General features: G+C 42.1%; 1 protein-coding gene across 3 annotated transcripts in view; it reads left to right on the forward strand.

Moving 5' to 3' along the window:
* The first annotated feature begins 2,145 nt into the window (after positions 1-2,145).
* DAAM2 (dishevelled associated activator of morphogenesis 2) overlaps positions 2,146-20,388 on the forward strand; it is a 210,268-nt gene continuing 192,025 nt past the window's right edge. Inside the window, exon 1 of one of the 3 annotated variants that reach the window (XM_026121182.2) lies at positions 2,146-2,476. The gene's annotated coding sequence lies outside the window, so the exon portion shown is untranslated. Of the gene's footprint in view, positions 2,477-9,303; positions 9,320-20,388 lie in introns of those variants that run through there. The other 2 variants (XM_064509538.1, XM_064509539.1) reach the window with 2 other exon arrangements.

A 20,388-nucleotide genomic window follows, 5' to 3' on the forward strand; every position in this document is an offset into this window, starting at 1 on the left:
GGTCACACTCCAAGACAGGCTGTGTTTATTAATGCATTACTTCTATGAGTTAGTCAAGATTTCCACTGTGCCTCCTTTCCTGCTCTCTAGGGAGTAGAATGTAATGTAATTTTATAAGTTAAACAGAGAAAAAGCAGGAGTCATGAATAGCTGTCTCGTCTTCAACGAACAATAGGCGCCTTTATTGGGCTTTGGAGGGTTTTTGAATCACAGGAGCAGAGTCAGTTAAAACTGCTCCAAAGTAGAACTACCTACGATGAGCAGCTCTGGTGTCCTACCTCCATAGGGTACCATAGAAGTCCTGAATCACTTTGCCTTCAGAGTTCCCTGTAGATATCTATGGGACAAGCTGCAAACAGGTAGCAACTTAACTCTTTGGTTGATCTTCCAGATGAGTACTATCCAGTGTGGCTGGAGGCGCGAGGGGAAGGCACCCATGCCCTGAGTTATCTTTGTTGATCTTTGGAAGACAAGTGGCAAATCCGATAGCCAGAAGGGAGAACAACCCTGCTTGTTCAGTGCTTCGGTTGCATAGTCCAGATGGGGTTCTTTTCATTAATAAGAAAACATTTTATTTCCTTTTCTCCCAGAATAGTTCTTTGGGGCTTGGAATAATTTCTTGTTACTGAATCTGCCAGATTCTTAGATTCATTTTTTAAGTACAAAGGTGGAAATCTTTTTTTAGAAACACCATTTTCTTCTGTATTTTACCTCAGAGTTTTTGGTCATAGTGTTGGTATGTTGATATGGGGCTAGCTGGTGTTAAATAATTATCAGAGCGAGATTGATTTGAAGCCTTTTGAAGTTGATCAGATGATTCTTACTGATTTCAGAGAGTTCTGGCTTAGCTCCAAATGCAATGATAGTAGAGCAGAAGAGAGAAAACATATGCTTATGAAAAAACTAATCCACCCAGCCCCAAATGGTATATTTGCTCTGCCAGTAAGGTGGAGAGAAAAAAAACCCTTGGCTTTATGTTTTGAAATAGCACTTGCATCTCCAAAAGTGGTACCAAGACACTTACTTCTTTTATCTGTTTACAAATGGAAGTAAAAGGCTATAAAAAACCCACCCAAAAACAGTTGCTAGTATAAAAGCACATTTGTAGACTCTAGAAAGTATTGAACAAGTTTTGAATTTCTTGAAGAGCTATGAAATCAGACAAGGCTCACTCAAGGACTTTCAGAATTTATCACTCCACTCTCAGGCCTCAGTTTCCTCATATCTTAGGTGGGACCACTGATACTTACAGGCTTATAGTTAAGCTCAGATCCTAAATGCAGAACAAAGAGGTGTTATGAGACTAAATTTATCATCACTTGCCTCAGCAGGATTATGCCACGAGAGCATTTTGCTCTTCAAGTGCTGGTTAACATTAGTGCTAATACTTTTGCTTCAGTTTTTGCTCTAGCATCTCTTTTATGTAACACTGTAAATGCCTTTCACAGCAGGTGAAGTGTGTCATACTGTACAATAAGTGAGCAGGTACCAAAGAAATAACAGGAAGAGAAATGTGAATAGGTAGAACATAATAGAGATCAAAGAACAAATGAATTTTCTGACCTGGGATCCATCTGAGGCAAGATACTTCTAGAAGGTATTTTGAAGTTAGGATGGAAGCTGACCCACATGCCTGGGAAAATGTTACAGCTGGAAGGGGTTAGTACAAAACAGAAAGATGATTTGGAAAAGGTGTTTAAGAAGGGATGTCTTGCTCCTCTTTCAGTTAAATTCAGTCAAAGCCTAGATGCAGCAGAGGGCTATGGACTAGGAGTGTGTGTGGGGGAGGCCTCTTTGCCAGGCTTGATGAGAACAGTAGTTGTGCACTGCACATTTGCAGCTGAGAGGCTGGAAAATACCAGTTTCCAGATGGGGACTCACATGGCAGATAGCTACATCCTGGGTGTGGATATAATATACAATGAGCAGAAAAGAACAGGGATTGTCCTTTGCCAGAGACTTACACAGCCACATCTGTAGTTCCCCTCCATTTCCTCTCTGGCACCTTTTGGAGGGCTTTTCTATCCTAAAGTGCAAAAATTACAAAGCACAAAGAACTGCAATCTAGGCTCTACCTAGAGAAACTTTTAGACCATTCATGCCATAAATATCTCTTAGAGGCTGTCTGACGTCAGAGGATTTGGAGAGAGGGGCTGGTCTGAAAGTGAAAACAGCAGCAGTTCCAGTCCCGCTACAGTATAGTATAGCCAGCGAGAGGAGCAGCACAAGCATTTCTCTGTGTGGATTATAGGACTGCAGAACGGGGGGGAACTGCGCAGAGACATGGGCACTACAGTGTAAGTGCAGCTGCTGCAGCAACTCTTCTCATTTTTTTGCTTGTTTTCAAGAACAAATCCTTGCAAGCACTGCTTGCCTTTTTCTTTTTTTCCTTTTTTTTTCCTTCTCCTCCGAAACGACCTGAAGCCGGCTTGGCAGCCCACAGGATTCAGGCTTGTCTCAATTGCTTCTCCCAAAGGTACGCAGAGGGGCTAACAGGGCAGGCTTTTGCACTGTTCTGTATATGGATGGGGGTGTCTGTATGTGTGAGAGTGCAAGGGCGAAGGATAGAGAGGAAAGGATGTCTCTTTGGAAGGCTAAAAAATTAACTGAAATTCAGCTTCTTCATGTTCTAGTAGCAGGACAGCAAAATCCCAAGTAAGCCCTAGGCAAAAAACAACTTCCTTAGGCCATTTCACAATACAAGATTTCTTTTTTAACTCTTTAATTCCTTGTCATGTTGAGCAGCAAGCAGTTCCTCTTTCTTCTTGGGAAGGACAGGCAGTTTCCTGACTCCCTGACAATGAAGTCCTGTCCCATCCTATTTGCCAGGTTACTGATGGTAGCAGATCCTAACAGGATTATGGGGAGTCCCTCTCTGTCACAGTAGGTGCCTTGAGCCTGTGCTAGCCTGATACTAGGGGCTCTCTAAAAAGCCTAACGCTTCTGCAGAGGAAACGGAGGTGTCTCTCACATACAGAAACTAGCTGTAATAGGGTCATTCCTGAAAGAGGCAGCTACTGGAAAGAAAGGAGAGTCTCCCTGTGAAAAACCTGCAGAGGTAATGCTACAGACACATGGTGCAAGCCTCAAGGAAATCCAGTGACTTTTTTCTTTCCTTTTTTTTTTTTTTTTGACCTCAGCAGGCCAGAGATTACCAAGCCTGCCCCACAAGAAGGAGGTGTTTTCACTGGGGCTATGTTTATTTACAATTAAAATTTAGTGCTGCTTATCATTCCTATAATTAGCCCTACTCCCCCCACATCTTCTCCCACCTGGATGTCCCTTGTTCACTCCACCAGCAGAGATTGGAGCATTTCTGGGGATAGCTCTGGTGTCAACTGTACTCCTCAGTGGCACCTTCTCTGATCAGACCCATGATGGAAACAGCTCTTTTCTCCAGGCAGATAGAAGAGCTTCATGCCTGCTGTGCAAGGCTGACTTCCTTAGCTAGCACTTGAAACTCTAGATAACTCTTTGCAGTGCAGGTGCTGGAAGGAGAGATGACGCCCTTAAACATAAACCAAAAGCTGGGCTGAGGAGCAGCAGCCATGCAGATTGCACAATGTGGTGCGCTCTGCTGTCGGTAATTGGCTTCAGCCAACAAACAGTCACAAGAGAGGCTGTTGCGAGTCAGTGCTCCCTGGGCTGAGTTGTTTTGGTAATGAAATAAGTCTGCAAATATTTTTCTTCCTGAAGGTGGTAGAGTGGGTTGCTGCAGCAGGGAGTAAAGAAGGAAAGGTGAGGATGGGGAGGGAGGAGTTTTGCAGGGATCACCCCTGCTGAATGAAATTGGGCAGATCTGGTTTTCTGTGCTGAAAGCAAATGTGGGAATGTCCCTTTCCATGCCTGAGTGGTTGATGCAACCACTGTGCTGGCTAATGTAATGGGGTAGACTTTACTGGGCAGATGTTCAAGGGCTAATCCCTGTTGAGCGATGCGATGCCATGCAAAGCAAGCTAGATTGAGCTGGAGAAAATGCAACCGTACTGACTGTGTGTGTAAGGGAACATGTGTTCACAGAGCCAGATCTTGCAGGGGTGTATGCTGGAAGTGAAGTCTCCAGTCTTGGAAGGTGTTGGTGTGGGATTTGGGCTGCTCTACCATGACGTATCAGAATCCACTTTGTCTCCTTTATTTATTTCTTATTAGGTTGTATTTCCAGTAGCCAACAGCTCCTTTTCCAAGAAGCTGCTTCAATTTCTTAGGAACTGCCTAATCATATTGGCTGGCGATGTGAAAGAAAAAAAAACTTAAAATATTTAGTAACTTGTTAGGAACGTATTTGCCCCAATAAAAGCTTGAGAGCTGTCACAGCCAAGACAACTGTGTGGGAGCAATAAACACTTTTACCTTGTTCAACAGTTAGGCTGTCCGAAGTGCATTAACCAATATTGGATTATCTGGGACTAGTGAAAACTGGGAGAGCAGGAGAAAGGATTAAGGAGGAGATAACTCCAGATTTGGAGTGTATTAAACTGACTCCTTCCTTTCTGTCTTGCTATTCTTCTCTCTGTCCCCCACCTCAACATCCCATTCAGGAGTGACACTACCTGCAGGAGTCTGCAAGTTTGGAAGATACTTGTGGGCTTTTGGGCTGTTAGCCACAGTTCAGGGGGAAAGTTAGACACTAGGGGAAAGGATGGGAGGAGAACTGGGAAAAGGAGCTACAGATCTGACAGAAGATAAATATGGTGTCTCATGGGAGGAGAACTGGGAAAAGGAGCTACAGATCTGACAGAAGATAAATATGGTGTCTCACAAGAATGCATTACTATCGCTCAGCATCCCTGAGCTTAGAGGAGGTTATATCAGCAAGAGAGTTGTTAGTTCTTCTGTAGGTGGGCACTGACCAAGGGAGAGCTTGGAAAGCAGGCACAATGAGGACAGGGCAGATGTCTTTTCAGTTTTGCTTTGTGGAACAGAAGGCAATTCCCTATTAGAGCTTATGGCAGTTACAGTGCAACCCTGAGGTTTTAAACATCTATATTGTATGTTATGAAGTGCAGTCTCATGGTTTCACAGAGCTGAGTAAGCAGATTCTCTGGATATCTTGGTGGCTTTACCACACTGTATCACTTGTTGGCTGCTATACCCGCTGTTTATTTTAGCTGTGCTCCTTATGTATAATGGAGATCATTCTGTTCATCTTGAACTCAGTGGCAAAATTTCTTCTTACCAAGTCTGGACCAGGCATACATTGACTGTATTTTACTGGCAGGGTGGTACTGCTAGAGTTGAACAGCCTCATGAAGGCATCTCCCAGATACTTCTGGTTTTGCTCCATCTGCCTTAGTTGCCATAAAATTTCCCCAAGGTCCAGTATAATCCCAGAAACACATCTAGTCATTCCAGGCCAGCCATCTGACCTAGCTATTGAGCAATCAGGAGACACCATTTCCTGACATTTATGGAAAGGATGTGTGGGAGATTTGGCTCTCGGCTCTTTAATTAACGTGAATTTTCAAACCTGGGTCAGTCCTGTGGAGATCTGACCCTCTCCCACTTTCTGCCCCTGCAGCCCCCAGGCAAGCACAGCATGTTCCTAAACTAAAAGAATATTGGCTGCTCTATTTTCGATCGGATGAAACAGTGTGCATGTCTGTTCCTATACTTTTCATTATGTTTATGGTGGACAGTGGTGTCTCTTGCAGCTTTTTCCTTTCACCTATCCTACTACCTATTATCATACTCCTTTGAACTGATACTTTTGAAGCAAACTGATACTAGTAGGACTCAGTATGTATACTAACACGCAACAGATCTGATTATTTTTTGTCTTTCTGCAGTTCCACTTAACAGTGGACTTGCTCCTGTTTGGCACTACCCTGAGTCATTATCAGGCTGAGGACTTGTTCTCTTCCAAGCTCTGTGTTGGTATTAAGTTTCATACTGCTATGTAAATTAGGTAAATGGGCTTTATCAGGATGGATTCCCAGCCAGTGTAAATAGGTGTGGGACTTCCTGTGTACCTATAACAAACGCATTCCAGCTAAGGATTTGGCCCAGAGTCTACGGATTTGGCCCAGGGTCTTTCAGACTGGTAAAGAGTGACCTGAGGCACAGACAGCCTAAGTGTGCTCTCATTCATACTAGCAAAAGTCTTTTGTTCAAGAAACTTATTCCAGACTTCAATTATAAGTAAATTCAAATCATATCAGAATTTGGTCCAGAGAAATTGAGGCGCAAGCTGTGGAAAGTGACCTGTAATTTTGGCTCTTTATTTTTAGTGTCTTGTTAAAGTACCAAGATATTTGAAAACTGAGACGGCCAAAATTATAAGCTGCTTTTGAAATGTTGGCCAACTGACTTGGACAAATCTACACAATGGGTTTGACTCTTCTCACGTGCTTTTTACAGCAATGTAACTCTGTGAAAGTCAGTGGAGTTACTCCTTCATTACAGCAGTAGAAGTCACAGAGGAATTGTGTCCTATGTTGCCAGAAGCTCCCATGAGCTTTGGAATGCCAGGCCTGTACTCATATTCTGTTTTTCTTGAAATGTCCAAGATGTGTCCAGATTTGATTTGCTGAGAACCATGCAGCCACATAACCATGAACATATCACACACTGAACAGTGCTATAGGCAGTGCAGCCTCAAGCCTTCTTAGTGCTCTGTGTTAATAAATCTGTGCCTGATAATGGTCAAGCAGGCTTTTCCCAACAGAGTATTTCCCTTAGGCTTTACGTCTAGTTTATATGTGCCATGGTAGACTTAGATTTTCAAAGTGTTTTTCACACGGTATTTCAACACTGAGATTTTGGCTTGTCTGATGATCTCTACGGGGTCAGATAATGTCTTCCAATATTAGGAGTTTTCTAGAGTTGGGACAGTATGGAGTAATGAACCTAACCAAGAGAAGCTCATGTGGATTTTGGATTTAGCTATAAAGTTATTCTGAGTGTATTGCAGAGTTTTATCCAGAGATCTTGTTTCTCTGGAGTTAGGAATTAAGAGACTTAAGCTAGAAAGAGGAAAGTAGATAAGAAAGGGAGGAGATCAGAAGGCTTGCTGGAATTCAAGGAGTGGGAGCTGGACATCAGAAGGATGTGTTTAGACTGCAGGAAAATGGAAAGAGAGGTAGCCTTGAGGAACTGGGAAAAACTTTGGCAACAAGGAAGGAATAGATTCCCTCCCTGAATAACAAGTACTTGCTCACTTCTCAGTTTTCCTGGCTTCAAAGCAGCAATTGCTGAAGTTGATATTTCTGCTCAAGCTTTGAAGTTCACATTTGTTTTTGTTTGGAGTATCTTTCTCTTCACAGTGTCACAAGATGACTTAAATGCAGGCAGCACATATGCCAGCCCAGCTCTTCACTGAATCAGGTGTAAAGCTGACCTGTGGGACCCAGCTTTCAGGGAGCAGCAAGGGCTGTCTACTCCCTAAGGGATGCGGAGCTGGGAGCTGAGGGGGATAACATAGCTGACAGGGCGGGGGCTTTGCCAGCCAGGGCTCAGTTCCGCAGTAGCCAGTCAAGGCAATCAGGGCAGACCCAGAGACTGTGGCCAGTTTCAACCAGGAATTCAGATCTCCAGGTGAGTTTGTGGTGGTGAGGCAGGTCCAAGGTCAAGCCGGAAAGTCAATCCACAGGTGAGGCTCAGGATCAAGTCCAGTGATTGCCAGGCAGGTGCACAGTGACAAGGCAGGTCCAAGGTCAGGCTGGGACGTCAGCCTGTGGGTCAGGGTCCAGATCAAAGGGGTCCATGGCCTGGGTTGGGCATGCCTATGGCTGAGCTGGAGACTGGTACTCAAAGTAGCTGAGGCAGGGCCTGGAGGCCCAAGGCTGAGCTGCAATGGGCTCCATGGGCAGATTGTGTGGCTGGAGTCCCCCAGTGAGGCTGGGCAGGGCCAGTAAGGCTTGTTAGTGCCCTCAGGGCCCTGACACAAACAACTCACATCTCATCTGTTTCCTTCATACATTTTTTTTTTAAGGAGACATAAAAAGCACTCATTTTTACTCTGATTCTTTTTATTATTCAAGGCAGTGAATAAGCCTGATTTGGGGGCCTTTTATTTTGTTTGCAGCTGAGAGGGAAAATGCTTTTATCTGCTTAAACAATTGAATTCATGAGCCATGAAGTCTTGACAGAATGAAACTGACTCAGTACCTTGTAGGAAAATGTTTGTCTTTGAAACAAGTGGTCAGGTCCAGTTTCACTTTTTAAAATCTGGTCTGAAGATGTGTTCCCAGGAAATTTTCATAAATTAAATACACAAACATATACACACACACTGCCGGGATAAGGAACATTTCTGCCAGCTAGCCCAATCAAGGTTGTGTTTCATTGTGAAAAAGTCATGCAAGGCTGCATTTCAAGGCTTTAACATCATATGGCAAGATTCTCTTTTCCTGAGACAAAGCTGTGGGAAGACACGAAAAATCTTGGAGGATGGGTCCACTGGTAGCTGTTAAACATGATAATCTGGCTGTGCTCCCATTGCCAAGTGTTAAAAGGATCGAGTGAAGGGTTAGAATAACACTATAATGGTATTTTTTATATGCTTTCCCTAACCATCTGCAGCTGACCATTACTGAAGATAGGATACTGCACTAGACGGACTTCTGATCTGAACCTGTGTAGTTAGTTTTATATTCCTGTGGTCTTCGAGAGAGAAAACACTCTGAAGATCCTCTGATATTTCAGCTGTTGTATAAGAGAGAAATGGTTACATCCCTAAGATGTGGACTGCAGGGCCTGACCAGATACATTGTAAGTGTCCACGTATTCGTTCAAATTTTAAAAAGTCCTTTAAGTGTCAAGAATATGCACAAGAACCTACACCTTCATTTTTAGCACGATCTGTATCTTTTTGTCAGTGAAATGAAGTGACCAGCAGTTCTCCCTGTTCCCCAGTTCAAAAGTAGATTACAAACACTGACAGTTCTTTTGCAGAAAAGATTTCATTTGCTAAAAAACTCCACAGATATTTTTAGAAATGTTTTGCATTTTCTTGAGAATTTAAATATTTCTCTAAATGTTTTCAAGCAGTCTTACTCATAGATAGTGACACTGTTCCTGACATTTTCATGAATAACAAATATTTTGTGTGCTTCTGTTTTCCAAGAAAACTCTGTGCTTTTTTAAAAAAATTAAGGTTATTTTTAGGTGTTTCAGGCTGGTCTTGAAAAATCATTAATTTATTTGCACACTCTTGGTCCTCCACTGTCATCTGTTTTCCTTCAAATCTTCCAGAAGGCTGTAAGGGAAATGTGTGGGAATTCCATGTGGCACTGCATCACCCTGCCAGTTCTGTTCCTTTTTATTCTCAGGTCAAAGGGAACAACCTTCTCAAGAAGGAATGAAAATACCATGGAACTGTGTAAGTTAGCATCCTTGCCTCTGTTGATTGGTGCATAGAAGTTTCCTGGACTCTTGTAGAGATGTAACATGGTTTCCCTCTAGCATGAAGTTATTTTATTCCCCAGCAATGTTACAACAATCCAGTCCCTGACATGTAGTCAATAAATCATCAGCCTACAAATACAGTAGGTTCTGTTATTTCCAGTGATCTAAGATCAAGTCCTGAATGCTTTGGGTATTGTATGCTCATTAGCCAGATTATTTCTGATGGAGCCATCACAATCTGAGTGGACTGTTCCCAGTTAACTATTAGAAGTTAAACCATGAGAATATTTTCTTGTCTACAGTCTCCTGCAGTACAAGTATATGGGGATAAGGGGAAGGGATTTTATAATTTTGGCAATTTACTCTCTGTATTCAGTGCTTTCCTTTGGAAAATTTGCAAGCACTTTGCAAATATTAATGGATTTAGAATTGTGGGAAACCAAGGCACTGCTTACTCAGTTGCCTGCAGCCTGACAGGGAGTCTGTACTTGCATTTAAATAAACTCATTGCACTTTGTTCAGTTATCTTTACGTCCTCTGAAGTGTTAGTTTGACAAAGCCATATCAATCAATCAAAGATATTGTAACATCATTATCATGATGTAGTCTACTCTTGCCTGGTAGACAAACCACATACTCACCAAAATTGTCCTTCTTCCAGAATGCAAGCATATCGCCCTGCTGCAGAGAGTGTATTCTCCTCTTTCCTTTCCTTTCCCCTCCCTCATATCTCTGTTCTGCCTACCCAGAGCATCTAGTTATATTCCCCAGTTCTTCTTCATCCTCTCCACCCTTTATGTAGGTTTTTGCCTACACTGAGAATATGAAACTTAGGTACCACTGATAACGACTGTTTGTAAGAGATCTGCCCTAACTAGGTGCAATGGGTTTATCTGTTGGATTAAACAGCGTACATCTGTAGAGGGGGTATGCCAGGATATCGTTCTTCCTTACAAACGTTGCCAGGAGTGGGGCCATCTGTTAGTGCTGACTGGTCTTTATTTCTCACTGAGTCACTTCTGACCATTAAGCTGGGATGCCTGGACTGTGAGTACGCTGTTTAAATCTATTTGGCGGAGTCCTGACCCCCTCCAGGCAGGAGACTCCATGAGCATCTGCACAACAGATGAAAGAAAGCAAGATCTTGACCAAACACGAGGAGACTTTAGTCCTTTGCTACTTTTGCAGCCGTGTATACAGCGGGAACCAATTAAACTACGTTTCTAACAGCTGAATGCACAGAGAGACAGTTGGTGGGTTTTGTTCTCGCCTGTGTTCTGATCTGTCAGCATCCTCCTGCATTGTTATGCAGGGATAGAGTAATAACCATGCTAGGACCCTGCCAATATGGACTGTCTTCCAACTGTGCCCTACTGAGATATGAACTTGGCCTTATTGCTTGTTTCATACTTTTACTGCCCTGAGGGTCAGACATCCCAATGAGTGGATCTCTCTGGGTCTATTGTAGAGGCCCTGAAATGTGTTGCAAACGACAGAAGTACAAAGTTTGACCTTAGCCTTTCATCGTCAGCAGGATTCAGGCAGTTAGTCTGTGCAAATGTTACAAAGTCTTTGGCAGTCACCATTACTAAGTTACAGGGAGAAAAAACAGATGCATTTTCTGACTAGGTGAAATTTTCCTTGGGGAACCCATGAATTGTTTTCCAGCTGTGTCTAGGCTTATCTAGAATAGCTTCATGTACCTACTGGGGGACATGTGTTAAGCTATAAATGTCCAACTGTGCCCTTCATGACATATTTTATGTTTAAATGGAGGCAAAATTCAGCAAGCAACTCCTCACTGCCTCATCCCCTGCTTACTTATGGTAGTGATGTTTAGTGTGTTCACATCTAATGGGGCATCTCCAGAGGCTCATACTCCTCCTGATATACACATCTGTTAGTGTAGCTAAGCTACTGTGAAATGAGAGCCTTATCTAAGAAAATAGTTACTGTAAATAAAAACTGGAGGTGACCTGACATTATGTATTAACATTTTCATACAATATCACTGTACTTTTAATAAAGAAGTAGTTTAAGAATGCAGCTTCATCAGACTTGAAGATTAATTCTTCAATTACTGGCCTCAATTTTTGCAGGAGATGTCAACAGAGATAACCGAAGAAACAGGCCTTGAGCCTGCACATAGAGTTCAGGTTACATACATATCGATAGAGTGGACTAAATCATGATCTCTAGAATCCAATGTCATAGATCAGGGAGATGATACTATGTCCAAATGCCTAATTTGTCATTGTCAGCTGCTTTAAACTAAGAGTGAAAATGGCTGCATCACTTCAGGTCAGAAAGCTTATTTGAGTCTACCTCCCACTGGTCATTTGATAAGTCTTATGTTAAAGTGTGACAGTATTGGAATAAATGTTCTGTGAAGTCTGTTGGACTAAATATCTATTATGCAGTGGTCTTTGATTGTAGTAAACAGGACATGATGACCTTGTAGTCCTGTACTCCCATGAAAGCACATGATACAAAATCCAATTGACCAGAAAGCATCCTACAGGCTACAGTGACATATGAGTGCAGCAAATCAAAATGCAAGCAGATGGTGAAAAGGTCCCCTCTATGTTTTCTCTTGTCTCTTCTTTCATGGATATTGCCTTAAGTCTTTGATCCAAATAGCCTGCTGGGGAAGTATGTCCCTAAGCTATGATGAAACAGCATTAGGAACGCTGTGTTCAATTCTAAGTACTCAATAGTAAGTGGATACTAAGTAATGGGGGGAGATAGGTAAACTTCAATTTTCCCTTTGAGCACTCATTAGTCATATTCTCTTGGGATTCTTCAGGTCTTTCAGGAAAATAAACTTAATTTGCAAAGACGCTAGAGGGAGCTTGGCAATTTGGTGCCAAATTGGGGGGCAACACCTCTGGAGAAATGGCAAATACTCTTTGATTTCTGTTAAGAATCATCCTGTTGTTAATTCTGGGCTTGCTTCCACTGGCTAACTACTGCCATTAACTACAAATGTCTGTGTGAGTTGGGGTATATGCTTTCCAACATATTTTTGATTTGTGTGTTTGTTTATGTATTTAATGGTAATGGAACAGCTCAGGCTGCTTGAATATGTAAGGTGTATTTTCTAGGTTTCCTCTTTACTAGGTTTGCCCTTTCACTCTGTGACCTCAGGGATGTGAGCTCTCTAGGTTCCTATAGCTGTTGTGCTTGGACTTTTAAAGCCAAAGTTTTCATCTACATTTTGGACACTTGTTTCTAGGGCCCGATTTAGCCATTTGTTGTGGATCTTGCATGCTACATCTTGTGGTGCTAACACAATAGGGAATATTAGGTCCTGTAGGCACAGCGAGGCTTCTCCCCAACAAATTCTCTGATGGTTGTCACAGAAGGCAATTCCCAGTTCTGTGATACCTAGGAACAATTTTAAAAGTCACTATGTAAAATAAGATGCCATACCATATTTGTTTAGCATCTCTGGATTTCAATTATGTAATGTTAGTCTGAGTGTCTCGTGAAGCTTTGGGGTCACAGTGAATGTTGCGCTAGTCCTAGGCAAAAGCACACAGACTTGAGTTTGTTCAGCAGTCACTGCGCATGGTTTTTAAAACACCAAGCTCATTTTTACATATTCACTGAGCAGAGACATAGTAATCACTGCATTATATTAGCGTCTGCATATCTGACACACCCAGTTATTTGTTTGCAGATTTTCCCACACCCTCAGAGTTGCGTCTTAGTTGGGTCATTTTTAGCATGGCTGTGTCAGAAGATGTCATTCTCCCTCTAGATATTTTTGGGTGTAGCTGATTGCAACAGGGAGAAAGGATAACAGAAGTCTGCCTTTTGGAGGATGATATGCAGCTCACCTGAGTTAATACATCATTAGAGGACACGGAAACATTCCTGCTTCTGTTGTTTGTTTTGCATTGTATTTTTTACTATATAGTTCCCATCCATACAGTCACAGCTGTTTGTTCTTTTCACCCTCCTTCCTTTACCCAGCAGTGGAACATGATAGTCCTGAGAATCTAATATGGGCCTAATCAGACTTCACCACACTGAACCACTGGGCCAACGCAGGCCTTTCATTTTCTTATTGCCATCTGGTATCTGTAGGAGGATTTCATTATACTCCTGTTTCATCAGGCCTGTCTGATGTATAGAAAAGTTTGTGTGGTTAAGTTCATTAGTATTTTATGATTTTTTGCCTTGCTTCAACTGTGTCAGCTGTTGGAGGTCTCCTGCTGGCAAATTGTGTCAGAGAGCTGGCTAAGTGGCTTCTTGTCCTGCCTGCTTTGCTAGCTGTGCTGGGCCAAGTATTATCTATCACAGGATATTCAAGCACGGAAGAGTTTTGTCAACTCAGGGAAACAAGTGAGTTATAGATGGGAGCTATATTTTGGCCAGCAATTACAGGTTGCAGGCTTCTCAATTTCCAAAAGCTAAGGAACCTCTACTTTGCTCAATACTTGAATAAGAGACCAAAGTCTATAGGAAGCAGTGTTGATGATTTAGAGGCAGATATGAACTTTGTTTCAGGTTCGAGACTGAAATCTGAGGAATTTGGTATTAGAGGATATCAGAGTTTCTTTCCTATATTGCACAGTGCTTTTGAACACTAAACCAGTCATTTTTGAGGACAGTATTCAAGAGGTTAGACTATTAGGAAACATAACTTATAGAATAAATTGGCAGTTTCAGTCACTACTTTACCTGGTTCAGTCAAATGTATAGGTTCTCTGAGACTTAACATTAGCCACATTTATGTATGTGCACTAAGAATGGGACATAGTCTAATATAGGTGCCTATGATTTCTGGTTTCTGTTTGTCTTCTGGCTACTTGTTTCTGATTTCCCACAGACCCTTAATAAACCACCCCCTTTCAGAAATGTTAACATAAATTGTCTCTTGGACTCTACCCCTGTGTGTGTGTGAATTAGGTTACAGTGGGACAATTATAGGACCATATTTTCAAAAATATTTGTTAGCTGTGGATGCTACAGCTTTTATTTTCATAATTTATACAATTTACGATGTGACTCAGAACACCTGTATTTTAGCAGAGGTTGGCTTTGACCTCTAGGGCTTAATTTTTTGGAATTACTGAGCATCCACATCACCAGTTGACTTCAAGAGGAGTTGTGGGTGGTGCAGAGGCATTCAGTCACTTGCCTAAGGTCACAGTGACAGTCAGGATCAGAGCTCCATGGAGCAGTTCCTGGCTCTGAGTAAATAAACACATGTGACAAACTGATCGAATCTCCTGAACTGTGCAGGGATCCTATATAGTTGCAGTTCTAGAAATGGGTCATGTTTTTCTTAAATAAAATTTGAACTGCTACACTTTCATAATAATAACGGTTATCACCATCTGTGTAGCAACAGTAACTACCAGCTGAGTAGGAACTACTGTCCACTATTGAGATCATCCCTTTCATTGTAGTGATTGTTTTTAAAATACCATGGCTTGGGAATTGGTTGGAATGTCTCTTCATGCCTTGGCTCAGCACTGACCTACTTGGTTGTAGAGTGACTTTAAGGCAGTGCCTCTTGGTTTACTTCTCTGATGACTTACCACAATTGGTTCTAGTGGTACGAGAGATGGGTAAAGAATGCAGGAAGCTCTACTTTTTCATATCAGCTACACTAAGATTAAGGTTGCCTGGAAAACTCAACAGCTGTAGAAAACAGCACATTGGAGTGGAGCCACAGCCTCATCCCTCCTTATGTGTAATGTATGCTAAAATTGCTAGGGAGTTCTGGCTGCACCTTTTCACAAATACAGTAATTCCCTCAAGCTCTCATTAGCACACTCCAGTGATAGGGGTGTACCATGCTATGCAAAATCTCCATGTACTTCAGGAATAATGTAGTCTAGATTTTTGTCTTAGATCTAAGCATAATTTGACCAATGGCAATTCAGAGCTGGAGTAGAGGCAAGGCTTGGGAAGTCAGTTAAACATTTTTCTTATGTAGCTGAATTGTCTAAGCACTGGGGACTAAGACGAGCTTACACAGAGCCTTTTAACATGGTTCTGAGTCAGGCATTATTATGCCTCTTTTAGGGAATATGGTGTCAGAAACATGAATTGGCTTGTCCATGCCTGCACAGAAATGCACAGCTAGAGTCAGCATTACAACTTGGTTGCTCAGAAGCTCACAGACATGCAGCATGTATTGTACTTCTTCCTACCCCCACTTGCTATAAAGGCTTCTCACAAGTAATCAGATGCATACTCTATGTTCTTGTGTTCTCCTGCTGTCTTTCATGAATAAGGTGCTTCTTTTGGGGTGTAATTTTCTTTTTAATTTAAATATATTTATGAGTAAAGTAATCCTGTTCAATGTGTTCAGTTTCATGATCACTGTAAATATATGGCTCATTGAGTGTGAAAAAGTGTGTATCTGTATGGCTTTCTGCTATTAGATCTCCTGTGAAAATCAGTACAGACCAGTGGAAAGCAAGAGAGGACTTATGAAGAGTTCTAGAAGTGGCTGAGGGAAATTTTCCTTGCTATAACAAAGCACAAACTGACAATGAGAGGATGATCAATTTAAATGAAACCAGTAAGTTCTGAAGATTTAGAAAAGTTCGGATTGATGCTGAGGTTGAGACTTACGTTTCCTGTCTGTTAATAGTTTATGAATGCCTTTGCCTCTCCTAGATGCTGGGCATATCTGTTTGTGTCAACTTCCCCAAGGCTTACAGCAGAATCTGCAGGCCCTTTCCTTTAAAGCCTTTGGAATTTACATAACCCTGCAATTGCAGCAATGCAAAATGTGGCTCTGGTTACAATAACAAGGGTTTAGGGAACGCAGGGAGAGATTGTAGCGGCAAAGGCATAAAAGCAAAACAAAACAAAACCCTACATGCTGTTTTAATTTTCAGCAGCCACGTGAGAACTGTCCTCCAGTTCCTGGCTATAAATACATCTCTGCCGTCATAGGAAGACAGAAAACAAAACAGTTCACATTCCTCCCAAATTTTTGTAAGGTTATAAGAAATAAAGGAAAGGTAAATATTTCAAAAGCAGAGTGTGTCTGTGCTAAGGAATGTCAAATTAGTACTTAAGGGGGTATATATTTGCATCAAGTGAAGAAATTTGGCATTAAACCTCTCCTCCCCTTCTCCCTCTCTACCACCTCTTTTGAGAAAATCACTTAGGACTGCATATGGATAATGTGCCAGGCAATGCTTCGTGAGGCCCAGGGATTCACTGTCCCAGTGTCAGCTGAGGCAAGTACAAATATCTTTGAGATGAATGAGAACTACACAGAGGATGCTTGTCGTGTCTAGTTGTCAGATGTTACATCCTGGCTCTGTTAAATGTTGTTGTGTTAGGAAGATGGGGACCTGGTGCTAGGGTTTTTTCCCTTTCCCTTTCACTTGGGATTAGGGCTGTAACTTGCTCCTTTGAAGAGATGCAGGAGTAATGGGAATGCTCTCCATGCCTTTTCTCCAGCCGTAAGTATTCATTTATCAGATACAACTTGAAGGACAGGCTGAATGGAAGACCAAATAAGGTATTATACATATGGGATGGAATGGGAGGAGTTTCACTGAAGGAGGAGGCTCTCCAACCAGAAGAAACCCATGACTTGCATTGAGTGGTGAAATAGAGAGGATCTAGACTGACAGTACATCTGTTTTCTGGGAACCATACCAATAGTAAAAGCTGAAAGAAGAAACATTCTGGAATATACTTGTATTCCAGGAACTGTCTGGGGGAGCTGACTGGCCATCCAAAGACAAAATCTTTGCTGCAGCAAATGGGAAGGGAATAGTGACAGGGTCTACTGGCATTGAAGCGGAGGATAAGATGGAGGATCAGCTTAATGATTTGGTTGTGGCAACAAAAAACATCTTAATTTAAGGTTCTTACATTCCTATGACTGGTGTGGTATGTGGAAAAAGTTAAAGTTAGTGAAGACAATCCAAAGAGGCAGCCCTTATATGAAGAACTAGGTTTAATGTGCCCATAGCAAGAGCTTTTTCTGAACTGCTCTTTTTTTCTAATACTAAAAGATAAAAATGTTGTGAAATAGGTTTATCTTTGCAAGATTTTGGCCATTGTTAAAGTTGGAAACTTCAAAAGATTATCCACTGTCATTGTTTCTTCCATCATGTGCTGCTTTTATGCAAGACTCAGATAACAGCTCTGCAGAACTCCTGGGATGTGTTAGATCTGGACATTCAGGGGGTGGTTGGGAAAGGTCAGATCTGAGGCTTTATTTCAACTCTCTTTTATGAATAAACCTTGCTGTTCCTATTGCCTAAACTGAACTGAACTGAACAGTATCAGTATCTTCTCCCTCTGCCATCAAGAAGGGGTGATGCAGAGCAACAAAAGATTCTGATTTCAAGAACAAAAAAGACAGAAGCTAGTGAAATTAAAAATAAAAAACAAAATCATTGTTTTCATGCAAATGTTTCAGTAACAAAGGAAAGCCAAGTCTGGGAAACACAGAAAGTGCAGTACAGTACAAGAGTATAAGTGTAGAGAGAAGGTGGTGTGTGTTCCCATCTACACAACAACGCCTGCCTGAAGACATCAAAGAGCAGTAATTATTGGCCCCATTTGACTCATTGAGAAATAAGGCAAGAGAAAGAACTAGGCTGCAATATGGAAAGGACAGGCACTAGGTTTCCTTACTTTTGAGGAGCAGAGTCAACTTGAATACACATGCTGTTGACAAAAGACACTGTGCAGTGCGGTGCAATGCAATTATTTTCATGGCTCCATTTTACTGCCCAGTTTTCCCTCACAATGTAATATCCAGAATTGTAACTTCTCAAATTCACTGTACAATTCAGCTGGGGGCAGACAAATGCCAACACACTTTTCAAGGCAAACTCTTCTTGTATTTTTGAAAAATTATGACTTTTTAACTTTTTCAGCAGCATCAAGGAGTCAAGGGGACATGTGGATAGAGAATCTAGGCATCAAGTGTTCTCTCCCTTGCATTAAATCTAGCCTTTTCCTGCAGAGTTTTGGTCTCAAATGAAATCCAGATTAATTAATAGAAATACCAATGGATGTTTCATTGGCTGAAAATCTGAACAGAGTATTTTGACTCTCTGTTAAAATGGGGAGTGGATTTTATAGACCTGTGAGACAGAAGAAGAGTGAGTGAACGAATGAATGAAAACAGCTGTAAGGTGCTGTAAAATTTTTATTTCTATGTGTCTGAGATGACCACGTTACTTGTAAGTGTTTGAGCCATGAGTGAGTTACTCAGTTCTTCCCAGTAAAGAAGACGTATGCCTATTTGATATCATCAAAGATTTTTATTTGTCCTACTTTACTTTGTTGATTCATGTATTTATTAATTTCTGCCTTGCTTTTCCTTCTTTTGGAAGACATCAGCTGTTAGGAAACAATGACAGTGCTCAGGACAAGGTTTAGTTATAGGATCTCTAAATGTGAAATGTTTGTGGCCACACAGTGACATGGCTAAAATGTGCACAAGGTGGGGGGGGGGGGGTGTTGAAAAATGTAAAAGGATCATATAACTGGGTAGTGAGATACTGCAACACTGACAGATACAAATGTGAAAGCAGAATCAAACAGCCAGTGCACCATACTACAAGCAGTGCTAGAGAAATAAACAGGCTTGCTTAATAAATGAGCTCATGGTTATTCCATGTGGCAGAACAGAGATTTGGTCAGCTGTTCACATTCAGTTCCAGTTGATCAGAATGAAAAATTGTTACAGTTGCAAGTGTCACAGGGTATGCTTGCTAAGTTCAGACTCGGGGAAGAGAAGATTTGCATGTGTGCAAATCTGAGTGATTTGCATGACTAAGGATAGGCCAAGGGAATATAAGGACAGATTGAATCATGAAGTGGTAATGTAGGGAATGAATGGAGATAACCTTCAGCAGAGAGACCTATGGTAAACAGGATCAAGCAAGGGTTAATCAGATGGAAAAGTCTGGCTGAAAGTACTTTCTGTGAAGATAGAGGTCACAAGTCCTAAAATGTGGTCTAATAGCTGGGAAAGAAATAGCAACACCAGCAAATTCAGAAGGAATGCCTGCAGGAAAACTGATTGCTTTAAGTTGACCCTGAACTGTGATGATGTTTTGATGAACATAAGCCCTCCCCAAAGGGGATATCACTGAATTTTTGAGTGCTCCCCGCAATGCACAGGAAGGACAACTGCAGCAAAGGAGGAGCCTGACGGTGGTGTGGAGTGGTTCTCCAGTGTGTGTTAGCATCTGCCTGACAGTACCCAGTGTACATCATCACAGGGACTGAAGATAGCCAGTTGAGAGGCTGGGTGTCAGGATTACCAGGCAGAACAACATGGGCAATGTTGTGGTGCGTGTTTGAGAAAGACTGCTTGATCAGAAGAAGTAGGTGAGACCTTCTTCTGACAACTGGAAGAAGCCTCATGTTCACAGGCCCTGATCCTCATGGGGAACTTTAACCACCCTGATATCTGCTGGAAGGACAACAGAGCAGGGCACAAACAATCCAGGAGGTGTCTGGAGTACAGTGGTGATAGCTTCCTGACACAGGTAATTGATGAGTCAATGAGAGGAGGCACTCTACTGAACCTCATATTTATAAAAAAGGAGGAATGGTGTGAAGGTTGGGGGCAGCCTTGGCTACAGTGACCATGGGATGGTGGAATTCAGGGCCTAAGAGGAGGGAGCAAGGCAAAAAGCAGGATCACAACCCTGCATTTCAGGAGAGCAGACTTAACTGCCAGTTAAGAGACCTGTTTGGAAGAATCTTATGGAATATGATGCTGGAGAGAAGAAGAGTCCAGGAAAGCTGGTTGATATTTGAAGATCACCTCCTTGAGCTCAAGAATGGTGCATCCTGATGAGCAAGAAATGAAGCAAAGGTGTCAGGAGGCTTACGTGGATGAACAAGGAGCTCCTGGCTAAACTCAGACATGAAAAGGAAGCAGCCAGGAGGCGGAAGCAGGCTCAGGCGGCCCAGGAGGAATATAGATCGCCTTTGTGAGCATGCTGGGATGGGGTTAGGAAAGCCAAAAACGCAGCTAGCGTTGAATCTGGTGAGGGATGTGCAGGGCAACAAGAAGGGCTTCTA

Source organism: Dromaius novaehollandiae, chromosome 3 (genome assembly GCF_036370855.1).
Source record: "Dromaius novaehollandiae isolate bDroNov1 chromosome 3, bDroNov1.hap1, whole genome shotgun sequence".
NCBI classification, from domain to species: Eukaryota; Metazoa; Chordata; class Aves; order Casuariiformes; family Dromaiidae; genus Dromaius; species Dromaius novaehollandiae.